Below are 25,782 nucleotides of genomic sequence, written 5' to 3' on the forward strand. Positions count from 1 at the left end.
TCTTTTGGTACCGGTTGAGACCTGATTTATGACCTAGGATGTGATCTATTCTGGAGAATGTTCCATGGGCACTAGAGAGGAATGTGTGTTCTGTTGCTTTGGGGTGGAATGTTCTGAATATGTCTGTGAAGTCCATTTGCTGACCCACGGTTTAATCAATGCGGTGGTCTGGGGTATTGGCAGTGGGACTGGGTCAGCATCATTAAGACAGACGTAGATTTCAAGAATATTGAGGCCAGCATCACCAGTGTGCGCTCACGGTGGTTTTAATATATATGTAGGCTGATTTAGAAATGATCTAGATGATGTGCCTATATGTATACTCACACATGTGTATGATGGGTATGCATGTATATGCGGCTACGTATACACATGTCCACAAATACGGAGGTGTGTATATGTGTGTGTACACGTGGGTATATACTCACACACGTGTGCGTGCACACACACCCACACTCCCTACTTCCCAGCTCTGTCTGCTCAGAGGGCCTAGAGGCAACGTATCTCAGTAGCAACGGACATACCTCATGACCAAAAGGTATTTCTAGATACCACTCTCCACGGAAAGGAGCCGGGGCCCCTTGACAAATGGCTGATTCCATCATTAACCAAGTGATAAAGCCAATATGATAAAGCCAAGTGATAAAGACAGACCAGCACCGGCCTTCCAATTATGAGGCACCGAGGACACCACATGAATTCTGCAGGATGCCCAGCAAAAGCATGAAATCTAAATCTAATCATGCGGGAGCATCAGACAAACACCAGCTGAGAGACGCTCTGAAAAATAATTGGCTTAAACATGTCAAAAACATGAATGTCACAAAATACAAGACTAAGGAAATTTTTCAACAAGGCCACGTGCCAAATGGATTTTCTTTTGCTGGGAAGGATTTCACTGGGGGCGCTTGGTGAAATCAGAATAAGGTCTGAGGATCAGGTAACAGTAGTAAACCAATGCTAAGTTTCTGACTTGGTTCTACTGTCGTTATAAGAATCTTCGGATTTCAGAAAAAAGAGAGGAAAGGATAGAATGGATATAGGGTAAAATGTCAACACTTAAGGAATCCGAGTGAAGGGTATCCAGGAATTTTTTGGCTCTTCTTACAACTTATCTGTAAATTTGCAATTATATCAAAATTGAGCAATTGAAAAAAAAATGGGGCGCCTGGGTGGCTCAGTTGGTTAAGCGACTGCCTTCGGCTCAGGTCATGATCCTGGAGTCCCTGGATCGAGTCCCGCATCGGGCTCCCTGCTCGGCAGGGAGTCTGCTTCTCCCTCTGACCGCCCCCCCCTCATGTACTCGCTCTCTCTCATTCTCTCTCTCTCAAATAAATAAATAAAATCTTAAAAAAAAAAAAGAAAAAAAATGTAATTGAAAAGCATACTCTGGGTTCATGTACTGAGAAAAAGTGAATATAGTGCTTAGCACAATAATTTGAAGCTATTATAACAATAATTATTATTACCAGATCGTGTATGTGGCACATAACAAGCTTGAAATGGATGGAAGATATCATCGCTGTTAATATCACCCTCATCACCACCACTGTTGTCCCTGATATGCTCGGTACTATATACTACAAATCAAGACCTTTTCTTATTGTTACTTCTAATTACTTCATATCTGCATTAAGCTCCATTGTTTGAAGGTCCACTATGGAAACACCTGTTTCGAGTGCTTCCAGCACTCACCAGCAATGCTGAACAGCTTAAAAACCAACCAAGAGAAGAGAGGCAGGGCCCATTTCAGATCTAGATGTACAGATACATATCAATTCAATCCTTTTCCATCATCTGAATCTCTGCTTTGTTCTTGCTAGTTCTTGTGCAACCCAAGGCCGAGAAAGCCCAGCTCCTAAAGACACAACGTGGGGCCTTTGCCTATAGGCCCCCTGGCCACCTAGAGTTTCTTCTCTGTTCCCTCTTGGGACCCACCCATAAATGCTGTGCAGCTCAGTGACTGGCCCTCTTATTCTGCACTGCACATTGCCTTATTCAACAAGTAGAACCTCTTATTATGCCCCCAGTCCTGACCCATCCAAGATGGCGGGACTATTGCCAAGTCCAAGCTTCACCCCATGGGTCTGCTATATAGAACTGGTTATGCTCAGCCCGATTCTGAGATGGGATAAGGTCCCAATCATCATTACTCTGCTTAACACATTCTTTGAAAGTAAACCCACGGTTATCTTTTGTCTCCATCATTCCTCATTCTTCCAAGACTCACGAACACTGTATCTTTAGCTCACTTTCTTCCTCTCCCTGTTTCTTATCTCTCTTGCCCCATCTTGAGCCCATGGGGAACACTACGGCCATTGCTTCGTTCCCTTTACAGGAGACCCTATACTGTATCTGATGTTCCCATGACCATGGAAAGGCTCATATTTCTATCAACCTATTTGCATATATAAAACTGATATAACTCAAGGTCCAAGTGGCTTAGTTTTTACATGGACTCATATACAGTGGCCATAGTTTGGTTGTCCAAAGAAATTTTAGAAGTAATTCCATTTTTATGGATAGGTAGGTAGATAAATAGATCGATGTCCTCACCAATAATCATACAGAACAGCCACACACACACGTATATGGACCAACCTTCCTTCTTCCACAATGGTGGCAATTGTATCCAAGCTGAGTTAGACACTCAGGGCGAAGAGGGGCATTCCAGGGTGACCACAGATTTCCCCAAGCCAGCTTTCCTCACTGATGGAAACTTCCTCAGTGTGCACTGTCCGAAATGGTAGCCATAAGTCACATACGGCTATTGAGTACTTGAAATGTGGTGAGCGTGACTGAGGGCTGAATTTTTAATTGTGATTAAGTTCAATGAATTAAAATTTAAATAGCCACACATGGAGTGGCTACATGTGGGCAGCTTAGCCCTAGACCAGGGGCTGGCACACTCTTTCCATGAAGGACCAGACTGTAAATATTTGTGACTTCCAGGCCACGCAGCCCCTGTCACCGCTGTTGTTGTGGTGTGACACATAGCTGAAGGAAAGAATGTGGCTGGGTACGAATAGAGGCTTGTTTATAAAAAATGACTGGGCCAATTTTGTCCTGTGGGTCAGAGTTGATTGCTAACCCTCATTCCAGGACAGTGTCATTCCAGACCTTCTTTGGGATGGCCCGCACTGGTCATACGAGGCTGTTCCTAATCCAGTTTCTACCTACTTGTTTAATGAGAACACAGAAGGCTTTCCTTTTAAGAAAATGAGGTTGCTTGATATTCTAATGACCTGCATTTTTCCCTGAGGTAGAAAGTGTTCTCTCTTAATGGCATATCCCTGGGAGAGCAGGCCAAATTACAAAGAGACCAAGACGTAGGGGAACATCTCTCCTCCGCTACTCAAGTTAATCTATGGAAGAAACCAGAAAAGACAACACCTCTCACTCGTGCTGGGGGAGAGGGTAGTCATTTACCTCAGGGGGCTGAGGGACTGTCCATCTCAGGTCCTCAGAGGAAACTGTCCCGGCCACAAAGCTCAAAGTGTTTGCTCACCACAGGTCCTGGCAATGATTATTTCTTCTATTGGCATTTCCAGGTCAGAAAGTTTGATTCTGAAAATGGTCCCAGCTGGAAGGGAAGAGGAGAAAAGTTCAAGTCAGTTTTGATCTTTAGTTCATCCACTGTCTTTTGAAGATGACTCAAGACAATTCAAAGGCATTCGCCCATCGCTCCACCAACTCACCCAATGATTTATACATCAAGTATTTTTTTTTTAAATAGACACCTATCCTGTTCCATGCACACAGCCAAGTACCAGAGACAGAAAGGTGAGGAGACCATAGTTCATACCCTCAAGAAGCTCAGCCTGGTGGAGAAAACAGACAAATAAATAACTCAGGGCAATGTGATACGAGGATGTGAGTGATATTTGGGAGAGCTAAGGGAGAAATGACTAATTCAGTATGAGAAGAGCAGATGGGTTTTTAGTTGCTCCTCACTCGAGTGAAATGCTGTGTGACAAAAAGAAAAAAATTGGGGGAAAGTGTCTCTGAGGAAGAAGATAGGGAAAAATGTAAATAGTGAACAATAGTGAACGTGTGAGATCAGGGTTGGGATGCACCACCAGGCTGAGGCCAGGTGGGAGAAGGCTTTGGAAGGCCCCACCTGAGAGAAAGAACAGAGACCCCTGGTTGAGCTCTTACTGTGTCCCAAGCACTGAGAGATGTATAGACCACACATTTTCTCATGAAATCCCTGAGGTGGTCTCAATGACTATCCCATTTTATGGATGGGCAGCTGGGGTTTGGAGAGCTGCTGTGAACAACCCTGACCAGGATGACAAAGGCAGTTAAGTGGTAGAGAACAGCCCCCAACGGGACACCCCCATTCTGTCCAGTTCCACAGTCCTCATCTTAGCCCCTGGGACAGGTTCATAGAGTAACGGCCCCCATTTGCTCGGGCCACCTTGTACACATCCTCCTTAGCAGTGTGTCTTTGCTCCCTGTCCCCACATGAATTGAGGTCCACTTCTCCACCCTCTGAATCTGAACTTGGCCATGTAAGTTGCTTCGGCCAGTGAGCCAATAACAAAAGACACAAATAAAAGCTTCAACAGTGCTTATGTCCAGAATATCCCCCTTTCTCGCTGCTAGGAATCATTCTGCAGCCACATTACCCCAGCTGAGCTGGTCCCCTGGTGCATAGACCACACCACTGAGTCCCAGCCACACTGCCCAGACACAAGAAATGTCCAGTCAACCCACAGAATCAGGAGAAATAACAAATGTTTGTTGTTTTAGGCATGAAAGCTTGGAGCTGTTTGTTATGCAGAGAAAGCTCACTGATACAACCACCAAGTAATCGTTACACACACAGCAATGGTGATAAAACACAATAAACTCGCAACTTAGAGAGAAAGATCAGCCCCAAGTCGGTGATTCTGTGAGATGTGGAGGGCCAGGACTAAGGCAGGGCGGCCGTGGGATGGAGGAGAGATGGAAGATTCAAGAGCTATTTTAGATGCAAAGTCAACAGGATTTAGTTACAGACCGACCCAAGATTTGTCTAAAGGCGCCTGGTGTTGACAATAAATAGATTCTATTTGGAGCTCGCTGAGGGGGTGGGATGTTTCCACGGAAGACACACAACGTGGCCTGAGCCAGAGCAGTCAGGGCTCAGTGTCACAGAAAAGGCAAGCTCCCGGAATGAAACTTTCTTTTCAGCCCCTGATATTTGACAGAAGAATGAAGACGGGGTGCTCACGGCCCCAGCCTCCGACCTGCCCCTGCCACCTCCCCTGAGGCCAACCCTGCTTGTAGCAGCCCCCAGAGGGACCTTTGTAAACTGTAACCCAGACCTTCCTCCCTCCCAACCCCAGCTCACACCGTCCCCTTTCCCTGGGCACTGCCTACTCACCCGTTAGATTTCACTATCAATGGCCCTTCCCAGGGACATCTTTGCTGACCGCCCAGACGGGGCCAGGCACTGTCACTACCCAGGACTCCTTGCACTCCCAGAGAGCACGCGTCACTAGCCTGATAACCCCACGGGAGCACGAGCGTGCCTGTCCCACACATGCACTCTGCCACCACCACCCACACACCACTGGCCACATGGGAGAAAGTCGGTTCCTATTTCCTGAATGAGAGAATGAACAAAACAATTCGTTCACATGTCATGCGCCCAAGATGTTTTCTTTCACCTACTCCCTTGCACACGCCAAGCCGAGTTAGCCACCTTACCCTTCGGCTGCCCATGGCTTCCTGTGCTTATCTTCAGTCCTTTGCACTGGATTCCCAACCCCGACTGGCATGCTGGCGACTATGGGATTTCATAAGCTAGAACCGTTCCCCAGGTGTCACGCACCTTCCAGGCCCTAGGTGTCTCGGCTCCTAACACAGCGCTGGGATGCTAAATGCACAGAAAACGTAATTATCCCACTCTATTATCTGCTCATCCCAGGGGGCAGCCTAATGATCTACTGAGACTCTCCTTGCCTTTTGCTTTTTTATTTTATTTTATTTTATTTTATTTATTTATTTGAGAGAGAGAGAGAAATAGCAAGAGAGGGCACAAGCAGGGAGGAGAGGGAGAAGCAGACTCCCCATTGAGCAGGGAGCCTGACCCCAGGACCCTGAGATCGTGACCTGAGCTGAAGGCAAATGCTTAACCGACTGAGACACCCAGGTGCCCCTGCCTTTTGCTTTTTAACACGCACCCTGAAAACTTCTTCTGGATTGCCGTATCATGGCTCTCTTCCCGTGCCTTGCATCTCCTCCCCCCACCTGCTTCCCTCCCTTCCTCCCCCGGCCGTTCGCCCCTTCATTTCTATCCATATAACCAGCAGCCACCAGGTACCAGCCCAGGCCGTCAGCAGCCAACCGCTGGGCTTAAACCCAGAGACTCGGAAGCAAGAAACATTTCCACCAACTCTATCTGCGGCACAGGAGATTGGGAGCCCATAAATCATTCCTTCTTCGCCCCTACTAAAACATCCCCATCGGCAGGCCCCCCGCGCCATCATGCACTAGAACATGACAAATCTCCTGAGAGATTCTGTTCTCTGATTTTGGTTCTTTGGGGAGCGGAGCAGAGGACTAGACGCGAAATTCCACATCCCTCCCAGAGGAGTGCTGCCAGATTGCTTAGAAATCCTAGCCTCTCCCTCCTCCACTAGAGAAGTGATCATCTGGATCTTTGTGAACACTGGGCCCCACTGAATAATAGTGCTGCCCTTTCAATATACATACGTCTTTTCTCAGAGGCCTGTGGTCATGTCCTATCCCAAAACAGGGTGCCCAGAGGCTGGCTGTGCGGACCAGGAGAGGCTGCTCAAGCCAGGCTGTGTGACTGCAAACGGTCTTCCTCTGAATCTTAGTTTGCGCCTTGCTAAAACAGACACCGTTCCTACTTCAACTACTTTGCAAGGCCATACTGAAAAACAAGTGGGTAAAAACCAACATGAAAGCACTGTAAAAACAAAAATAGTAAAGTGAAACTAGTAGTAGGAATTGGGGCAGATATCACTTTAAAGGGCTGGCTGGCGCTTTCCCAAACTAAGCCCTTTGTTGGGCTTAGTTCTCAAAAGCTCTGCTAATCTTCACAGTGATGTGACCTCAGCTGTTATGTGTATCATTTTGCAGATGAGTAAGTAGAGGCTTGAAGAGGGTATGCAACTTACTCAAGGTCATGGCCAAGATCGGAGCCTGAATGATAAACCAATTCCTCCCCAGTGGAGCGAGGTGCACTTCACAGCAGCGCTCACTGAGCCTCTCTCTGGTGCACCCTGCAGGCTCCATGCCCTGCCCTGGCGGGGACAACAGCACACTCTCAGGGTCTTGGCACACAAGCCAGCAGCCGCACCACCCTGCACTGGGGGGAGGGGGAGACGGTCAGCACACAGGTGGGTCATTTCTTAATCTGAATTCCTGTCCAGAACACAATGACCGCGGAGAGTGAGATCAGCATGGAGACTGTCTGGCAGATCTGTCTGCAGAGGGGACAGGTGACCCAGATGTAGGAGGTGCAGGGGCAGATCAGGAGCCAGCGGTGAGATGACCCAGAAACACCTGGAGTAGGAGCTGGGATGCCCGGAGCAGGGCTGCTGGCCAGGCTCGGTGAGGGGAGCAGGGCGCAGGGCAGGGGAGCCCCAGGGGTGCAGGGGCTGACTCGAGGGTGGAGGGGCTGAGCGGCCCCTTCTCGATGCTGCTGCACCTCCACCCCCCGCCCGGCCTGGAGGACTGATATGAAGAGCACCAACTGGGGCAGGAAGCACGTGTGCTTGCTGGCAGGAAAGCTGTCCTCCCATGCGGACCCGCCCCCTCGGAAAGGGCTTCACCCAGGGACAGCCCTCGGCCTGGGTGGATTTCTGGATTCGGAGGCTAGGTGCTTCTCCAGGGCAGAGGTTATCACTACCAACGGTGGATGGATGAGTGTGGACAAGGAGGCCAGCACCGGGTGCATGACTTCATGCAATCTTTGCAGCAGTCCTCTGGGGAGCGGAGGGTGTGCAGGCTGACCCCCATTTCACAGATGTGCAAACTGCAGCTCTGAAAGAGTCAGGTCCTTTGCCCAAGGCCACAGGGCAGGAAACTGGCCAAGGTGCGGTTCAAAGCCAGGGCTGCCTCCTCCAGGTACACAGGCCCTTCTCCTCCCCCTCTAGCCTGGCTGGGCTCTAGAAGGTCATCAATCCGTGTCCCCCTCGCCCCCCCCCCACAGATCCCTAGTTGGGGGCGGTGTAGTTTACTGGTTTGCACCTCTGCTCTGGGCTCCCAGCTCTCTCCAAGCAGCTTCAACTTCGGGTTCCCAGCGCCAAGCACAGTCAGCTCTCAAAGCCCAGAGGAATGAAGACGTGGGCTACTCGCATGGGGGGCAGACGCGCCAAAACGGCTGGTGATTACTCCCACGTGCACCAGCCGCCGCCAGCCTCCACCTTCTGGGGTTCCTCCAACGTGGGTCTGGCTGAACCTCTCCTACGTGCAGCAAGGGATACCTCAGCCACACCTCATTACTGAAAGAATGCAGGCCGTGCAGGACTCCCAAGCCACAGCTTTGCCGTTTTTCCTCTTACACCCCCTTCCTCTGAGCACATGATGGGGAGGGGCCCCGGTTCCGTCTCGGGTTTCCTCCATGGGGTCCCATGGGCACTGGCCCTGTCCACCCTCACCGCCGCTGCCAGCAGGTCCCACCGTCTTCCAGCTGGAAGACCGTCTGTTCTCTGGGGCTCTCCGCCGTCCTCTCCTATTTTATTTCATGCAACTCCCGGCCAGGAGGCCAGGCAGTGCTACCCCAGAGACAAGTGGGGAGACTGAGGCTCGGACATGGAAGTCACTTGCCCCAGTCCCGCAGTTGCCCCAGAGCCCGTGTTCTCCTGGCCCTGGCTGCCCCCTCGGTCCCCAGGCCTTCCCTGACGGGGACACCGAACTTGCCCTCAGAGCAGGGGGACGCTGGGGGCTGCACCGCTTCCTCGGGGCTGCCCAGAACCACGCTCCGATCTGGGAGGAACTGGGAGCCACAACGCGCGGGTTTGTTTGCCAGGCAAGCAGGGCCTAATTCAGGAGGACTGACCATGGACTTTTGAATAAGATTTTGTGGATGAGAGGGAAGAAGGAAGCTTGTGCTGATCAGGAAAACCTTGAGCCAGAGGACAGGGCTGGCATCACACAAAGTCTGTCCGTGCTGAATGTGACCAGAGCGCCACCAAGAACCATCCTATTTATAGCCCTTTGAAATATGGCTGGGGAAGGAGGGGGGGGCTTTGTTCTTTTGGCCTCTTACCTGATTCTCAGGAACAAAGGGAAGGGAGGTGGGAGGGAGATTGGTGACAGGCTGTTGGTACGGGCAGTGAGGGCAGACACACTGGGCCCGGGAACCTTCTGGCCCATGGGCCTTAGAGAGTGAGCCATGGTGGTGTGGGAGGGGGCATAACAGCCCCCAGCTCGACCCAACCGGGGGGACCTTAGGTCAAATGGCCAACGCCAATGAACTTCGGTTTTTCCAACTGTCAAAATACCGATAATAAGAATGACCACAGAGCCCTGTTTAGAAGGTTAAAAGGAGTCCAAAACGTCCAGTACATGGTATTTCCTGGGCAAAAGCTCAGGAAGGGTAAAAGGGCAGGCAGCCACCAGAATTCATAAAACCCAGCACAGACTTGCTCAGAGGGAGGTCTACAGGAGCCCGTGGGTGCGGGTGGTCTGGGAGATGGGGGTGTAAGTGCCACGCCAACAGCCTGGTGCAGGGGGTCAGGCGGGAGACCCGGCCGCTGGGGTCCCTGGCTGCGGGCCTGGGGAGGGCGCGGGAGGCTCGCTCTCTAGGACACCCTGAGCTTCCCAAGTCGGGCGGAAACCCAGCCATGAAGGCAGGACTTGGCAGCTCGAAACTGTGGGCTGGCTTCCAGCCCTGGCTCTGACCGATAACAGGCTGAGGAACTGCATAGGTCGGGCCTCTGAGCCATCTGCTTAGCTGTAAGACAGAGGGCAGGGAATATCCAAAATGTCTCGTCTTAGGTGTGCTCACCTGCCTCTATGGTCCAGTGGCCACACCACAGCCCAGGCCACTCTCTCAGCCTTAAATTCAGATAGCCTGGGAGAGTTGCATCCTACCACCTCCTCCAGGCAGCCCCCCATGGTTGGAAGCTCTGTGTGAGGAAGAGCTTCTTTATCCACAGAGGTGTCCAGGACAAAAGGCCACTGTGTGGGGCACAGATCTCGCAATCAAGAGGACAGAATAACCACCACATGGGAGAGTGGAAGTGAGGAGCCAATTCGTGGGAGACTGAGCAAAGGGTTTCTAAACTTGAATAATGATGATGATGATGATGATGATGATGATCGGAGCACACACTCAGCAAGCCCTTAGGGTGGGCACTCTGCAGGGCACTGTTCTAAACCCTTTCCAAGTACCAGCTCAACTCTTTTAGTGCTCATTTTAGTACCCGGTGAGAGGTAGATAAGGAAATGGGGGCACAGAAAGGTAAAGCAACTCACTCAAGGTCACACAGCTAAGAAGTGGCAGAGCCAGTATTTTTTATTGGGCCAACCAATGAATGACTCAGTAGATGAATAACTGAAATCTTGGACTGGGGGAAGGTTGAACAAGGGCACTGCTAAGCCTCTTTGCAAACGCTCGGATTCTACAATTCTTTCTTGTTTCATGCTCTGCAAATGCATGAACTCTGTCATTCGTTATCATTCAATCTACTCACACACCCCTCCCCCCCCAACCTCCCTCCGGTAATGGTCACAGCTTAGGACACCAGGGCTCCTGCTCAGAGAAAAGAGAAACCTCCTTTACTTCATCCCAGGGGCAGATTCCCAATGAGGCAGGCATACTCCGATATCCAAAACTGTTGTTTGGCATGGTAGATCTAGGCATCGGCTTAATTTTTCTAATCCTAGAGTTCGCAGATCGGTTTTGCTCAGTTCTGTTTACTCCCGGTCACAGGTAGAGACGGAAAAATAACAGCAGACCTTCTGTTGGAACCAATTCTTCAAGCCACTCCGAGAAAAGCGTGTTTTTCATTTGAAATTTCTCGTAGACAGTGGTGCACGATCTCACGGGCTTCTCAACTCCCCCTCTGGTTTAATTTCCTTTTTTGCCGAAAGACTGAGGTTTGAAATTTCAGATTTTGCTTTAGGAACAACCAGGAATACCCCCCACAAGGACATTCTTGTTTGTGGTAGCTCCTATGTTTCCCAAGCAACCGTCTTTCTTCATCAGACTCTCCACCAGGTGGTAGGATTAACAGTGTTTTCAAGGAAGAACAGCAAGCAGACCTTTCTCTCCATTGTGACGATGTTATTAAAAGGGAATTTTCCAATGTTGCAAGAGCAACTTTTACTAATCATTTTACTCAGAGCAGGCCCTGGGAGTTGGGTGGGTTTACACGCCTGGTGACAAACTGACTAAGCCTTTCTGCTCACAGTCCTGTCTCTGCGGCTGGCTCCCAGCCCTTCCTCAATCCCCAGGCACCGTGGGGCTCTCTGAATTCAATGTATGACAACAACCCAAAAGATGAGTGCTTGTAATCAGCCAACACAGGGACCCGGCGCAGAGATTTAAACTCCCGCCAGACTGCCAAGGTTAGCTAAATAAACCCATCCAACCAGCACCAAATGGGGAATCCGGGAAGAGGTTTGGAGCCCCACCTGCGGGCTGGGCTTGGGGACAGATACCCAGTGTGATGTGTTCTCTATCTGCACCTCTTAGGGAGGCTGTCCCACCCTTCCCAGTCCCCCCATGTAGAGATATGGGATGATCCCGGGAATTATACAGCATGGTGCCTGAGCTTTGGGGCTTTAGGCAGAAAGGAGGCAGTTAGGGATTCTGGCTCTGCCACTTTCTAGCTATGTGACTTGGGGCAAGTGGCTTCACTTCTTTGAGCCTCAATTTCCACATTTGTAAAATGGGATTAGGGAAAATGTATGAGCAGTGATTTTATAGGGCTATTATGGAGACCAGGAAAAGAATATTAAAGGAAGGGTCAAGTCTGCTGATGGAAAGAGCACATCCTGGCCCAGCCCCACGTGGAGATGCTGACGGTAGACCCCGGCCACAGGCAACCCAAGACAGCCATCACGGAGGCTCCACAGTTCAACTCTTGTGGTTTTCTAGAAACTCCATCAACTGAAAGGATATTCTTTGAAAGCCTCGAGGACAGAATGCACACAATCTCTTTGCTCTGTTCATCAGTTTACCCTGCAAAAGACTTATAAGCAAGAGTCCCAGTTCTCAGGCTCTGCTGGTTGTTTCTCTCCCCTTTTCTCATAAATTCTGTTTATGCCTTTGTTCCTTGCCTTTGACCCCATGTCCTCGCTGACTTCCTCCCCTTGACAAGAGTATTTACATGCAAAATAAGTACATGGTTGGTAAATCCCCTAACTGAATGTCCAAGGTATTTGTTGACAGGTTCTTCCTGGGGCTTCCACTCTGTGATCTGCCTCCCTGGACCTCACCAGCAGAACCTACCCTGGGCCTCTCCCCCAGGCCTCCCCCGGTGATGGAGCGCTCACTCTGGCTTCCTAAAGCCCAAGCTGGTCCTCCGCCAAGTCGGCTTCTGGTTCTCTGGATCGACTTTACAGGAACGGTAAGCACTCGCCGTGGCTGCTATCTGATGTTATGTGGTCTTGTGCTGTCCTGTGCTGCGTTGTATTATGATGATAAAGGCTGGGCTCCTTAAGTTGACTCTAAGATCTACTTAGGAAACCAAGACTTCGATTATGTTCCTTTGCCACTATTCTCAGACTCAGCCACGCAGATCGGGGGAGCCTAGGGTGAGGTGGAGACAGCAAGGCCCCCAGGGGCCAGGATGAAGGGCGGTGGCCCCACCAGGGTCAGAGGCCTGGATCTGCCTTTTCCCAAGCACAGGCCCATGTGTGGACCAGGTCACCCGACTCATCTGGACAGTTCAGGTGGGAAGGTGGGGGCTGTGAGGGGTGAGTTGAGGAAGATGTGCGCTGGGGTAGCCAGGCTGTTGGAGGCATGGGCTTATGACTCCCCACTCTGCACAGAGGAAATTTTGGGCACATGGAAGGAAGATCTGCGTGCAAGAGACCGTGTGACCTTGGGTCAGTCACTTCCTCTGTAACATGGGGAGGACCCTCATCCTAGCCCAGCACCTAGACGAGCTGGAACGGAGTTCAAACAGGGTCAGGGCTGCAGATGCCAATGGCTGTGAATGCAGAGCTCGGGGGTTTCAGGAGGGCTTTGAGCTCTCAGACCGAGGGCGGCTCTCTGAGGATATTACACTAAAGACAGGGAGTGGGGACACAGCCCATCGTTACTGGGCCACGTGATTCGGGAGGTTTATTTTGGGCTCCAGTCTAGCCTTCCAAGGAAAGAGGTTTTCTTTTCTTCTTTCCTTTTCTTTTCTTTCCGCTGAGCCTTTTATTTCTGAAAAGGTAAATGCCCAATTAGATGGATTTTCATCTTTCATGTGGAGTTGTTTCAGGCTCTTTGAGCATGAAACAATATTTTGGAGTCATTCCACCCTCTCAGTTAGAGAAGAAGCTGGGTCTGCTTTGGTTGTGGTTTTTCTTTCTTTTTTTTTTTTTTTTTGTGGCTGGGTTTTTCTCAGCAGCCCTCTGCTAAGTAAATATTCATGAAGAGAATTTTTAGCCACTATGGTCTGTTAGTTCAACGTGGACTCAAATGGATTTTTTTTTTTAATGTAGCAAAATCTATCACAATGATATCTATTTGGGTTTGAATTTTTTGAAGATAGCTGGTGAAATCCAAAGGAACGATTTCCTTTGCATACCCACATGTGGACCTACCAAAAGGCATCTGAAACCCCCTTTTTAATTCTGACAATAATTTGGAATGAATGTTCTTTCCTTCTCAACTTCTCTGAATTACTGAGATTTTTAACTTGCATTTTATATTCTCTTAAGGGCTCCAGAATCAGACTTGGTTAGATAACTTTTACATAGTTCAGAGGAGGAAGAAAAAATACACACACACGTGTGTACACACATGTACATACACACACATAGAGTCAGAAGAAATGGTCCAAACATCCCCAGATATTTTTGGAACGAAAAAACTTTTAAGACAAAAATATTCAAACAGTATTATCTGAATATGGAATAGACCAGAAGGACAAGAGGGAGCACAACCCGCCACCCCCCCCCCCCCCCGCCCAACTCACAACCTTGGCCCTCTCGGGAACAAAAGCTAACATCTGTTCAGTGACTCGTTCATTTTTCACATCAACTGTACGGAGTATCATCCCCATGACAAAAGAGGAAACTGCGACCCAGGAAAGGTAAGTGACGTGATCACTGAGCAATAAGTGATAAGTCTCAGACCCCGAAACCTTAATACTGAGGCTACTCGGCTTCTCAAAGACGGTACTGAAATTGTAAATGTCTTTTTTATTTTTTAAAGATTTTTTTATTTATTTGAGGGAGGGGATGGGGGAAGGGTTGGGGGGGGGAGAGAAACAGACGCCCTCCTGAGCAGGGAGCCAGATGATCCCAGGATCCTGGGATCATGACCTGAGCTGAAGGCAGATGCTTAACCGACTGAGCCACCCAGGTGCCCTGAAAACATAAAGTCTTAATAATAACATCTTACTCTTGATTCTTGCATCTTACTAGGGGAACAGAGCACAGAGGTTAAAACTTGGGCTCCCACCAGCGGTGTGGCCCTAAGGAAGGGAGTTCCCTTCCTGCCTCCAGCTCTGTCCTTTGTGGATCCTGTGACCACCCATGCCCCTGGCTGCTGTAGAATCAAAGGAGATGACAGGTGAGTGCAGGATCAGCCTCCAGTCCTGTCCAGTCCCCGAGAAGCTCCAACAAGGAACTCCCTGGCCTCTGGCTGCTGGGTGAGCTCAGCTCTTGGTGGCACAAGGATTGTGAAAAGCAGGCAGGACAGAGCAAGGTGGCAGCCTTATCCTCCTGGCTCTTCCCCTCCAGGCTGAGGAGAGAGGCTTTCTTCAGAGGCTTCGATCAGCTCCTATTGCCACACTCCTGGTCCTGCTCACCCATCCCTCCATCTGCCTCTTGCGGGGCTGGGTAGGGGACGGTGGTGGGTGGTAACTGGGCTCAGGTCCTGCTACATCCCTTGCTGACTTCCCTAAATACCGCTCCCAGCTCTGGAGACATTCCCTTTATTAAACTCTGCTCCATTTGTGAGTGTACGTTTCCTACTGGAACCCGGGATGAGTCAATGTTTAAAATACTTGCCACTGTTCTGGGCATACCCTAAATGCTTAATAAAAATTAGAAGCTACTGTATTTATTACAATAAGGCAGGTCCATGGCCGCATCCTGTGGACCCCTCCCAACTCTCCTGGCAAGGGTGGGAATTATACAGTGCCATCTACCAACTGAGCAAACGGGAGACTCTTCAGAGGTTCAGGGACGTACCCAAGGTCCTCAGCCAGGAGCAGGTGGAATATCAGGACCAGGTGCTAGGAGTTCTGAGTCCTAGGCCAGTGGTTGCCCTGTCTGGATCCACCTGACTCAGTAGGAAATACCCTGACCCCAGTGTCCTGTCGCTAACACTCATCCCAGTGTGAACCACGATAGACTGAGTCTCTTCCGGGTGCCTTCAACCTTGACACAGATCACATCCGTTGCTAAGCCAGCCAGGCCACACAGGAGGGGCTCAGGGCGCACAGCACCCTCACTTGTGCACTCCCCTCTGCCCCCAGATACCCCTGCTCCTGGCAATTCACTGTGTCATGCCCTAGGGATAAACTGTCAGCTTTATGCAATCCACAGAAATGAGAAAAGCAAGCTGTTACTCTAACCCAGTCATTCGGCCTTGCTCCTTCCAGTGGGGGTTACTAACAAACCATTAAACATTAACTCCAGCCCTGTACGTCAAGCGTTTCTCCACGAGCTTTCCAGAACGTTCCGCCTTCCGTCAACTCTTCTATTTCCCACATGCTCTGTTCGGATACCATGCCTCCAGCATTCAGCACTTTCCCTGCTAACCCTCCTGCACAGGCTCTTAGCTGGGATATGAGGAGGCCCCTCCTGGGGCACTCTCCCGTGCATGAATTTTAATCCTCACCGTGCATCCGGAGATAATCACCCACCTGCACTTCAACCCTAGCCCCTGAGGTACAGGGCTTGCCTGAGCTCACACAGCTGGACACAGTCCTGTGCCTGAAAACCTGGGCACTGTCCCCACACACACTGCCTGCCATGCCTTTAACCCCGTCTCCCCAGGCAGCCATTTAAATCCGAGATCAAGTATAAGGACAAGGATTAAAGCTAAAGCACCAAATTTTATTTTTTTTAAAGCGAAAGCAAAGCGCTAATCTCTATCTTACATACTATCACTGCAATGCCCATAACCCTTGGAAGATCATAATTCAGGGACCTGCACTCTGGCTGAGCAGCAATGATAAATCCCACCAAAGTAAACCAGAGAAAGGCACCTACTACAGGAACGGGGCCATATCGTTGAGCCCCTAAAATCTCAGTTCCCTCACCCCTGCAGAACCACGCAGAACAGACAGACCAACGCCCAGTCTGTTATTTTATTTTACTTTAATTTTTCTTGGCAGGGTGCACCCACTTTGATTAGACATCAGTTCAAAGCATTCAAGAAAATAACTTTACTTTCCCGCAGTCTGATTCCCCTAGGTACTTAGGCTTTGTCTCCTCAGTGAATCCTTCCGTGGGTCTCACAAGGCACAGGAACCCATTCCCTTCTCTGTCCCAGCTGTCAGCACACGCACGTGTCCACCCTGTACAAACAGCTGCGACATACTCTTCATGCCCCTGGGCGCCGCCCCCCCCCCACCACACGGTGACCTCTGAGGGGCAGGCCAGAGGTGGGGGGAAGGCAGAAGGATCCATCACATGTTCTTCCAACCCTATATTTTCAGCATCTTGCATGGTGACCAGAACATAGTAAGTTCCTAATAAATGTTGGTTCAACTGAAATCAAAACAATGCAACCAACAAGACCCAAGAAACAATAAAACCCCAGGGTTCCCAAGGAATGCCAGTTTCCAATGAGGAAACTTAAATATGCAGAAAAGAATATGGGTGTGGGGAAGGGGAAACAGAGAGGTCTCACCTACTTGGGAGTTTAGGAGACCTGCGAGCATTCTAGGTCAGCTCTGTCACCCAGCGTCCCATGATTTCCCCTCTGGGCCTCAGTATTGTTTTCATTAATATGAAAGATTGAATGAAATTTTTTCTATGAACATTCTCAGCTCTTGGAGTGGGAACCAAATTGGTCCTGGTGAAGTCACCAAGGTTCTTACTGGCCACACACATCATTCGGGATCCCCACAAATGTTACCGGCTCTGCCAAGTTTCAGACCCCAGAGTCTGAAACTTCCAGGCCATCTCTCAAGGTCCAGTGCTGAGAATTGCTGGCGAGTGACTTCACCAAATGGGCATGGGCTCTGCGCGTCTGGAGAACTCTCTGTGAGTAAGTAAGGGAAGGGAGGCATCCCTGCAAGGATGGCCCTATTGTCTGCGATGCCAGGAACATCTGGAAGGTTCTAAGGATAGAGCTGGAGCATAAGCAAGTAGGGTGCAGGCTGTCTTCCTGAAGAAAGGCTTTAAAGGCCCCAAAGCTATGTCAGCAGAACTCCAAGCCTCTCATTTTGCAGAGAGTGAAACTGAGACCAGAGCCTGGAACAGTGTGCGTGCCAAGTTACGAAGCAAACTGAGCACCAGCCCTGGGACTAGAACGGGTTTCCTCTGGGGCCCAAGGTTGGGCTCGTGTGCCCAAATTAGAGGAGAGAGCCCTCAGATCCTTGGGTCTACAAGGAGGTATGAAGTTTCCCCATGTGCTCCACAACTGAACAAAGTGCCTGTGAACCTTATTCTAGAATTTTCTGTGACCGGGCCAGCAGCTCTTCCACTGGCCAGTGGCGTTCATCCTTAGTGCATATAGGATTTACTAGGAAGCAGGATAAGCAAATGACTGGTGGATTTTTTTTTTTTTCTTACTTTACTTTGGTTGCTTTTCATGGTGTGGGAGGGAGCCTAGAGAGAGGGTTAAGGTTTAAATCCCATAAGGCAAAAAGCCCTGTCCAAATATAACTCCTCTGAGTCAGCAGCCTGCCACAAAGCAAGGGACTCAAGCAAGGTGAACTGACCCAGCGATTCAAAGAGGCCCCTTCCTGGGGGATGGGAGACTGCTGAGAGCTTGCCTCCAGGAGATATCCTGGCTTGGGGGGCTGCTTGGTGCAGAGGGGCGACAGAGACCCACCTGGCACAAAGCCACACACAGCCCTGAGGCTCCAGGACCTGCAAGGATCCCTCACTACTAGGCCCACAGATGGATCCACCCCACCATACCTCGGGGACAAAGGCTCCAGACAGCCAATTCTACGGAGGGTCCCAACTTTAGTGGGGTGCTGGTAAACCCAGCTGAGGGAATGCCCAGTCTGTGCCTCCAGGTGGGAACACGGCCCTGCGGTCAGCAAGAAGGCTGCTCAGAAGTCAGCTTCCACAGCTGGGGCAGAGCCTGGCGGAGCAGAATCCACGCCCCCTAGAGAGCCCTCTGCCCTCACTTCTGGCAACATTTCCTGTTTCCATTCTCAGGGCAGTGTTCAAGAGGCGCCCTGTGGCCTGCCAACCCAGTGAGGTGAGGGGAAGACCCTGCTTCTGCCCAGGCCCTCGCCTTGTCGCACAGGTAAAGCCTGGACAGCAAATGCGGGACCAGCAGAACGCAGGGGCAGCACATTCCCAGGCTTGTAGGGTTGTCCAAAGATGGAGGAAGGAGCTCCCTACTCATTCTGTTATTTATTTATTCAGCAAAATTAAATTTTTTGTAAGATGAGATTCCTTTTCCCAGACTTGAAGTCAAAGGTCGCATGAATATGTACATATGTTGTGAATGTGTAAACGTGTATATCCCTACGTGCACACACATTCACACAAGTATATGTAACACTCTGTGCCACACATCTGTAAGGTAATAGTAATGACCCCATTTTACAGATATGGAAACTGAGATTCAGAGAGTTCAAGTCTCACGCCTGAACGTCAGAGAGGGAGATGGTGGAAGACCGGGATCTGGGCGAGGGCGGGGAAGGCTGGAGTGGTGAACTCTGGTCGGTCTTTTCAGCCAACCACGGGATTTCTGAAAATGGCCAGGCCATGGTGTTTGGGGCAGGAAGGGGAGGTGCAAGGAGGGACCTGGAGGGAGCCCAGGCACCCTGCCTCTGGCGCCCCTTCCCCACCTCGGAGCCAAGCGGCAGTTTCCAAAGCAGCCGAAAGGGGGCACTGCACCTTGCCTTTTGCGAAAGTCCCGGGCGCCCTTACGCAGCTCCTGGGCAAGAACACCAGGCGGCTCCGCCCTCCGCTTCTAAGAACAGCCCAGCTTTGAACCTGGCACGTAGTAGGTGCTCAAGGCACGTCTAGAAGCCTAAAGGGCTTGATTCGGTGGATGAACGTGAATTCCGTAGTAGAAATAAGGAGAACAAGGAGAGAAGGGGACGTCAAGCCCCTGCCAGCGCATTTCCATCTACAGGCCTTTGCAAACAGCCTTTCCCTACTGTGTGTCAGGCGCGGTGGCGAAGACTCTTGGACAACCTCATTCCCTGCTAACCTCGTTCTCCCCGCATTCCCCCCGTCCCAACACACACACTCGGCCTCCAGCAGGGGTGCGCGCTCGCTGTCTCCCTGGGGGCCCATCTCGGCCCAAATCCGCGGGGCGAAGGGGCCCGCGAGGAGGGTGAGCCAGAAGAGGCGAGGAGTCCCTGGAGGTGGGCACGCGAAAGCCAGGGGGATGCCTGACGCGGCCCCGCGGGAAAGGGGTCACTGCCCTCAGGGACGGGGCCGTCTCCAGCTGCGGGACACGCAGAGCCCGCGAGACGCAGTGACCCGCCCAGCCCCCACCACCCGCGCACTTCTGGGCGCGCACGTGTCCACCCTCCGAGCGCCCCCACCAAGCCCCGCGAGTGGCAGGCGCTGGCCAGGACCTTGGGGCGGCAGGCTGGAGGGACTCCGGGCGCCACCCGCCGAGCGGAACCCAGACTCTGCAGACGCCCTTCCCCAGAGACCGGGCCCCCGGGGCAAGGAGAAGGCAGACCCGGCGCAGCCTCAACCCCCATCTCAAGTTCAGCCGCGCTTCCTCCCGCAAGGTCACGCTCAAACACACGCTCGGCGAAAGGAGGAGCTCAAAGTTGCGCCACGGTCCGGATCCCGAATCTAGCCGTAGCCCCATCCGGGCGCTCTGCCCCAGTGCCGCGGCTGCCAGCCCCTGCGCTCTCCCGAGGAGCGGCCTCTGCCCCGCGCAGGTCACACACCCGAGAAACACAGACAAGTTGCTAACTTTTGTCAGATTATGTCGCTGCAGCTGCGGCGCCTAACGGGGTTGGGGCGGACTCAAGAGTTTCGAGTTGCCTCCCCTGCGCCCACCCAATCGCTCCCTGCCCACCACGCCATGTCCAGCTACCGCGCCAACTTCTCCACCATCTCCGGAGCAACGTGGGCCGGCGGCGTCCCCGGGGGCGATGGCCACCTCCCGGATGTGCTCCTGCTCGTAGCGGATTTGGAGGCTCGATCGCAACCCCGTCCCGCCGCCGCGGGACCGGACCACCGGCAGCCTCCGCGCGCCCCCGCGCCCCTCGCTCCACTCGGAAGCGCCGGAGCCAGCCGCCCAGAGGGGACTCATCCCACCCGCGGCCCCGCTGGCCGCTTCGCCCTCTGGCGGCCCCGACCCGGGAGACTGTAGCCTGGCGCGGGTGCAGTGTCACTGGGGCCACCCCGGGGACCGCTGCTCCGGACCTCGCGCAGGCTCCCCGCCGGGGTCCCAGCAGCTCTTCTAATAACGGCTGAAGATTCCAGAGCTCCAGCCTCCTCCTGGACCTCCTCCCTCTCCCAAAGACCCCGGTGACGCTGTGGCTGGGGAAGGGGTCTCCCTACGTGTGTCTTCCTCCGGGCGCCTGGGGTCTTCAGTCCCCACCTCCAGTGTGACACCCTCCTAGACCCCTCCCGACCACTTCTGTTCCCGGCTCCGGGCACCCACCCCTCCACTCGGAGAACACACTCGAAACTGCCCGAGCCCCAACTCCGGCGGACGCAGCCCCCCGCGCACCCCGGCAGCGTTGGGCTCGGCGCGCTCGCTCACCGCAGCTGGAGACCCGCTGGAGTTTCCGCGGCTTTGGGGATGAGGGGCTCCGAGGAGAATAAAGGGGGGGTGTCCCGAACACTCGCCCCCTTCCCAGCTCACATCGCTCCGTCCTCCTCTCCCTCCTCCTCTTCCTCTTCGTCCTCCTCTTCCTCCTCCCTCTGGTCTTTGTCTTTGCAAAGTGTCGAAACTGTCTGGCATAGTGGAGCTCCGCCGGCGGAGGCTGGAGCCGGGGAGGCGGGGAGGCGGGGTGAGGATGGGAGCGGTCTCGGGAACACCTTCCCCCGGGTGTAACGGGAGGGGCGGGCGGGCGGCCGGGGAGGGGCCGGGAGCGGGGCGCGCCGGAGCGGGGCGGGCGCCTCGGCGGCGCGCGGCCCTCCCCTTCCTCCGCCCAGCGCCCGCCCCCCGGGCCCGCGCTCCCCCCGCGCGCCCTCCGCCCGCTCTCGGCTCGGCTTTCCGCTCGCTCAGGGCTTCCTGCGAGCTCCGGAGCCACGTGGAGCGCAGCCGGCTAGCGGAGGCCAGACTGGGGAGACGCCGGAGGCGGCGCGGGGACCGGATCGCCGCCCGGAGAGGGCTCTGCGGGGACAGCTCCGCGACACTCCGCGCCGGGGCCGCCGCCCACAGAATGGCGAGACCAGGGAAGAACCTCCGGGGAACCCGGGCGGTCAGCCCCCGGGAGGAGGTGGACGTGGCGGTGCCCCGAAGAGCCCGAGATGGGCGCGCACCGTAGCAAGAAGGGGCCGATCCCCTGTTGGCGACCGGGCAAAGCCGCCGACTTCTTCTAAGGGCGCGGGACTAGAGGTGGGATTCGGGGAGGGGGAGGGGAGGAGCGCGGCGGGGCTGGGGCGCTGGTAAGGCCCGAGCCCGGGGCCCAGTCCCGAGCCGCAGAGCGGCCCCCGCGGCGCGGCCCCCGCCCTGGCTCGCCTGCCCGCCACCGCTTTTTCCTCCCAGATGCGGAGGCTGCACCGCGGTCCAGAGCAGGGCGAGCGCCAGGCCTGGGGACTCCAGGCAGGGGCCGGTCCCGGGGCGGCCGGGGGCTGGGGCTTCTGGGACCGGACCCCGTTTCGGGCTTAGGTTTGGGGGGGGAGGGTTTGCCCTTTCTCCTTTAGAGGGAAGTGGGGGCATTGGAGACATCTTGCTCAATGGCAGAAGGCCAGTCTTAGAGACTAAATGCTGGACACAAGGTTTAAGAAGCATTAAAAAAAAATGTGACTGTACAGCTTTTAGCCCCTTACAGGGATTGTACCTCTTTTGCAACTTTTTTGAACAATGCTAAGAGGAAAGAGGCACAGTGTGTTCTGGAGGGCACTTAATTCTTCCAGCTTCCATTGCTTTCCTTGGAGAGGTCAGCCTTTTGCGGCGGAAGGGGGATAGGTCCCTAGCACATCATTCATCAGAGGGACACTGTAGTGTGTACTTCAGACCAGGGCCGGCTGGATGGGACTTCCAGCTTCCGATCCTGCCTTACCCTCATTGGATGTGTGATCTTAGACTAGTTTAGGTAGCCCTGTGCCCCAGTTTCCTCTTCTGTGAAAATGGGCCTAATAATGTCTATCCCATAGGTTGTTGTAATAATCAAGTGAATTCATACATGCTGAACCCTTAAAACTATGCCAATCATGTAGTAAGCGCCCAGTTGTTTTGATGGTGGGCCTCCAACCTGGGCCCCCACCCCTGGCAGAGAAGTGGCCTGCCCCAGGGAATGGGTGAAGGCTGGTCCAGGAGACTTCTCAGCCTTCCTTGGGGGAGGAAAGGGGAGCTATTCAGAGCAGAGAGAAGTAGAAAAGCAGCAGACTGAAAAAGAGGGGGAGGGGAGAGTGAGAAAATTCACCACTAGAAAATTAACCATTTAGTAATTAGGACTGTGCCATCTTTTCCTAGCGGAGTCTGGAGAGAAGACCAGATTGGGCAAGTAAGTGGACGCTGATTATCCAGGTTTGTTCCACTTTGCAGCCAAGAACCAAAGTCAGCTCTTAATTTCAGCCCCAGGTTCTTGGCAGTTCCCCTAGGTGACTCCACAGTGAGATGGGAATTCCTAATTAAGTGACTCCATGGTGAAACATGCATAAATCATCACCTTATCTATAAAGATGTGCATCCCAGGCTCCGATGGGGTAACCTGGCAAGGCTTTTTCTGGCCCACATCCTTTCTGTTTTAATGTTCTTACCAGGTAGGAGAGAGGGCTCCCCCTGACCCTCCTGTTTATTCTAGTGTTGTGATAGGCCACGGAGACAGCACTTCTGAGACCCCCTGGACCTTTCCGGGAGCCCGCATCCGGGGCTGTGTGTCAGGGCATTCCCCACTGTCACCCTGAGTGTGTCTCCTGACATACCCTGCCCAGGAATAGCAGTCATAGTCATTGCTGGGAGTGTCTGCATGGTGAGTCCCCCCAGGGAGCACTGACATTGATTTAATGCTCACACACACACCCTCCCCCACGTACTCCGAGCAACTGCAAGGCTCTCAGTAGTAATGGTGAAAGAAATTGATTTCCCTCTCCCCCAACCCCCTTTCTTCACGCATCAGAATGGAAGGATCCTAATGGGCCCTGATGCCATCTGGGTGATTGGGCAGAAAAGGGCTGCCTGGCTTGTCAGCGGTGAGTTCCGGGCTGGTGTGCACATGGAGGTTTGTTTGGGGCAGTGTTTTACTTATCACGGTTTGGGGGACCCAACTTTCCTTAGATGAAAGGAGTAACAGAGGGAGGGACTGGCAGAAGCTGGAAGGAGAAAGACAGCCGGTCTTTCTAACTCTGGTTCTGGCTCTGTGGCCCTCCTTCCCCCCCACCCCTTGCCTTTTTCTCCCTCCTCTCGCCCCCTCTCTGCTCTGTTCTCTCCCTGCCCACAGTCTTCCTCTGTTAAGCCCTGGGGTCTGCCCTACCATTTTCCTGGTGGTTGCAGCCCCAGCCCCTCTACGTCGTGATGACTGTCATAACACTCCTTCCAGTTTCACTTCCCCCTGTTCATCTGTTCTGGGGTTGAGTTTTTCCAGAAGAGGAATCTGACTGACAGGCCTCACTGGGTCATGGGTCAGCAATCATGTGCCCATCTCAAGAGTAAGCATGTGGAAGGAGAGCTGTATATTTTGCATCACAGGGAATGCAGGATGCAGGACCCTTAAGCCCCCTTCCACCCCTGGGAATCTTGGGGGCATCTGAGCCAGTAGAACTAACCCAGAATCACTCTCTACACTAACAGGTTACACCCAGCGTCCATGCTAAGGCAGCTGATTAATCATGTCCAATCATGACCACCCTCATCTCTCTGCCAGAATTTGGCTTGGGAAGATGTAGATTTAATCCCTGTTTGGAACAAGAAGATACAGAGAGAAATATACTTGTGTCTTCTAGGAAAGGAGTCCTCAAGAGTCCTGGGAAGCTTCTCTTTATTTCCAACCGTACATGAATATGGAAGTATTTTTAACTCAGTAACTCAGTTCCTCTGGACGACATCTTGTGCCCATGAGGGGAGCCAAATTGAGGCTTAGTAGATCTAGAGCCCTGATCACACCGTACCTGAAGCATAATTCTAGTCTTTCTGCTGTATTAGTCAGTACAGTTCTTTTGTTTAAGCCACTTTATATCATGGTCCTGTTACTTGCTGCCAGATGCTTGATAACTGATACATAACTATAGCCAGATCATTTTTCCTGAAGCCACAAGACATTCCCAAGCTCAAAACCCTTAAAACTTCAATGGTTCCCATTGTCTAAGGATACAAATCCAAACTTCTGAGTCTAGCAGTGAAGGTCCTCCTTGATATGGTCCCAATGTAGGTTTCTTTTTTTTTTTATTCTTATGTTAATCCCCATACATTACATCATTAGTTCTAGATGAAGTGTTCCATGATTCATTGTTTGTGCATAACACCCAGTGCTCCATGCAGAACGTGCCCTCCTCAATCCAATGTAGGTTTCTTATTCATTTTCTCCCAATATTTCTCTTTATGAGCCCTGTGTAACAGACATGATGCAGCCCAGAAGTTCTGGCTAAATGACATGTATGTCCTTGAAATTAACATGGATCTCCATCTTGCTGGGCCCGTGAAGATTTCACTAACAGCCATCATGGGGCTCTCCAACCCCTGCAGTATATAAAGATCTGGAGGTCTCATGCAAGGCCTGGTGTGTGGGAACTCTGCTTCCTAGCAGTCCTCACTGTATCAGTAGAGCCTTTGCTGTTCTGGGTTGCCAGACCTGGGAACACTTTTGTCCTTGGGTCCAGTCTTCCTGAATGTGTTCATTTCCTAGTGCTGTGGTAACAAATTACTACAAACTAGGTGGCCCCAAGCAGCAGAAATACATTTTCTCACAGTTCAGGAGGCCGGAAGTCTGAAATCAAGGTGCCACCAGGCTTGGCTCCTTTGGGAGCTCTGAGAGAGAATCTGCCCCGTGCCTCTCTCCCAGCTTCTGGTGGCTCCTGGCGGTCCTTGGCCTTCTTTGGCTTGTAGATGATCCCCTTGATGTCTGTCTCCCTTTTCACATGACTGCATGTATCTATATGTGTATGTGTGTGTATGTGTCTGTCTATCTTCTCCTCTGGTAAGGACAGTGGTCATTGGATACTTAGGGCCACCCTAATCTACCAGATACCCTGCTAAGTGCTGGGGATGTGGAGATGGACAGAACACAGCCCCCACCCTCCGGGAGCCCACAATCTTTCAGGGGACTGAAGTTGCTGGGAATTTCAGCACATTGGGGCCATGCTGTGATAGGTTAACAGGTGGGCACTTAGAGGGTGTTGGTTCATGAGCTCAGGAGCCTTTGGGGT

General features: G+C 52.3%; 2 long non-coding RNA genes across 4 annotated transcripts in view; one reads left to right on the forward strand and one right to left on the reverse strand.

Annotated features, from left to right (window-relative positions):
- The window catches only part of LOC145720990 (uncharacterized), a 70,783-nt gene extending 49,466 nt beyond the window's left edge, over positions 1–21,317 (reverse strand). For all 3 annotated transcript variants that reach the window (XR_014144441.1, XR_014144440.1, XR_014144442.1), the window contains exons 1-2: positions 21,014–21,317; positions 3,430–3,583 (exon numbers count right to left, since the gene is read on the reverse strand). This is a non-coding gene — a long non-coding RNA (uncharacterized LOC145720990). The remainder of the gene's footprint in view (positions 1–3,429; positions 3,584–21,013) is intronic.
- A 121-nt stretch (positions 21,318–21,438) lies between these two features.
- On the forward strand, positions 21,439–25,395 carry LOC145720991 (uncharacterized). The gene is made up of 2 exons (XR_014144446.1): positions 21,439–24,788; positions 24,925–25,395. It is a non-coding gene; the product is annotated as an uncharacterized LOC145720991 (long non-coding RNA).
- The last annotated feature ends 387 nt before the right edge of the window (positions 25,396–25,782 follow it).

This window comes from Leptonychotes weddellii, chromosome 4, assembly GCF_054177405.1.
Source record: "Leptonychotes weddellii isolate Sample4059 chromosome 4, ASM5417740v2, whole genome shotgun sequence".
In the NCBI taxonomy this organism is placed as follows: domain Eukaryota; kingdom Metazoa; phylum Chordata; class Mammalia; order Carnivora; family Phocidae; genus Leptonychotes; species Leptonychotes weddellii.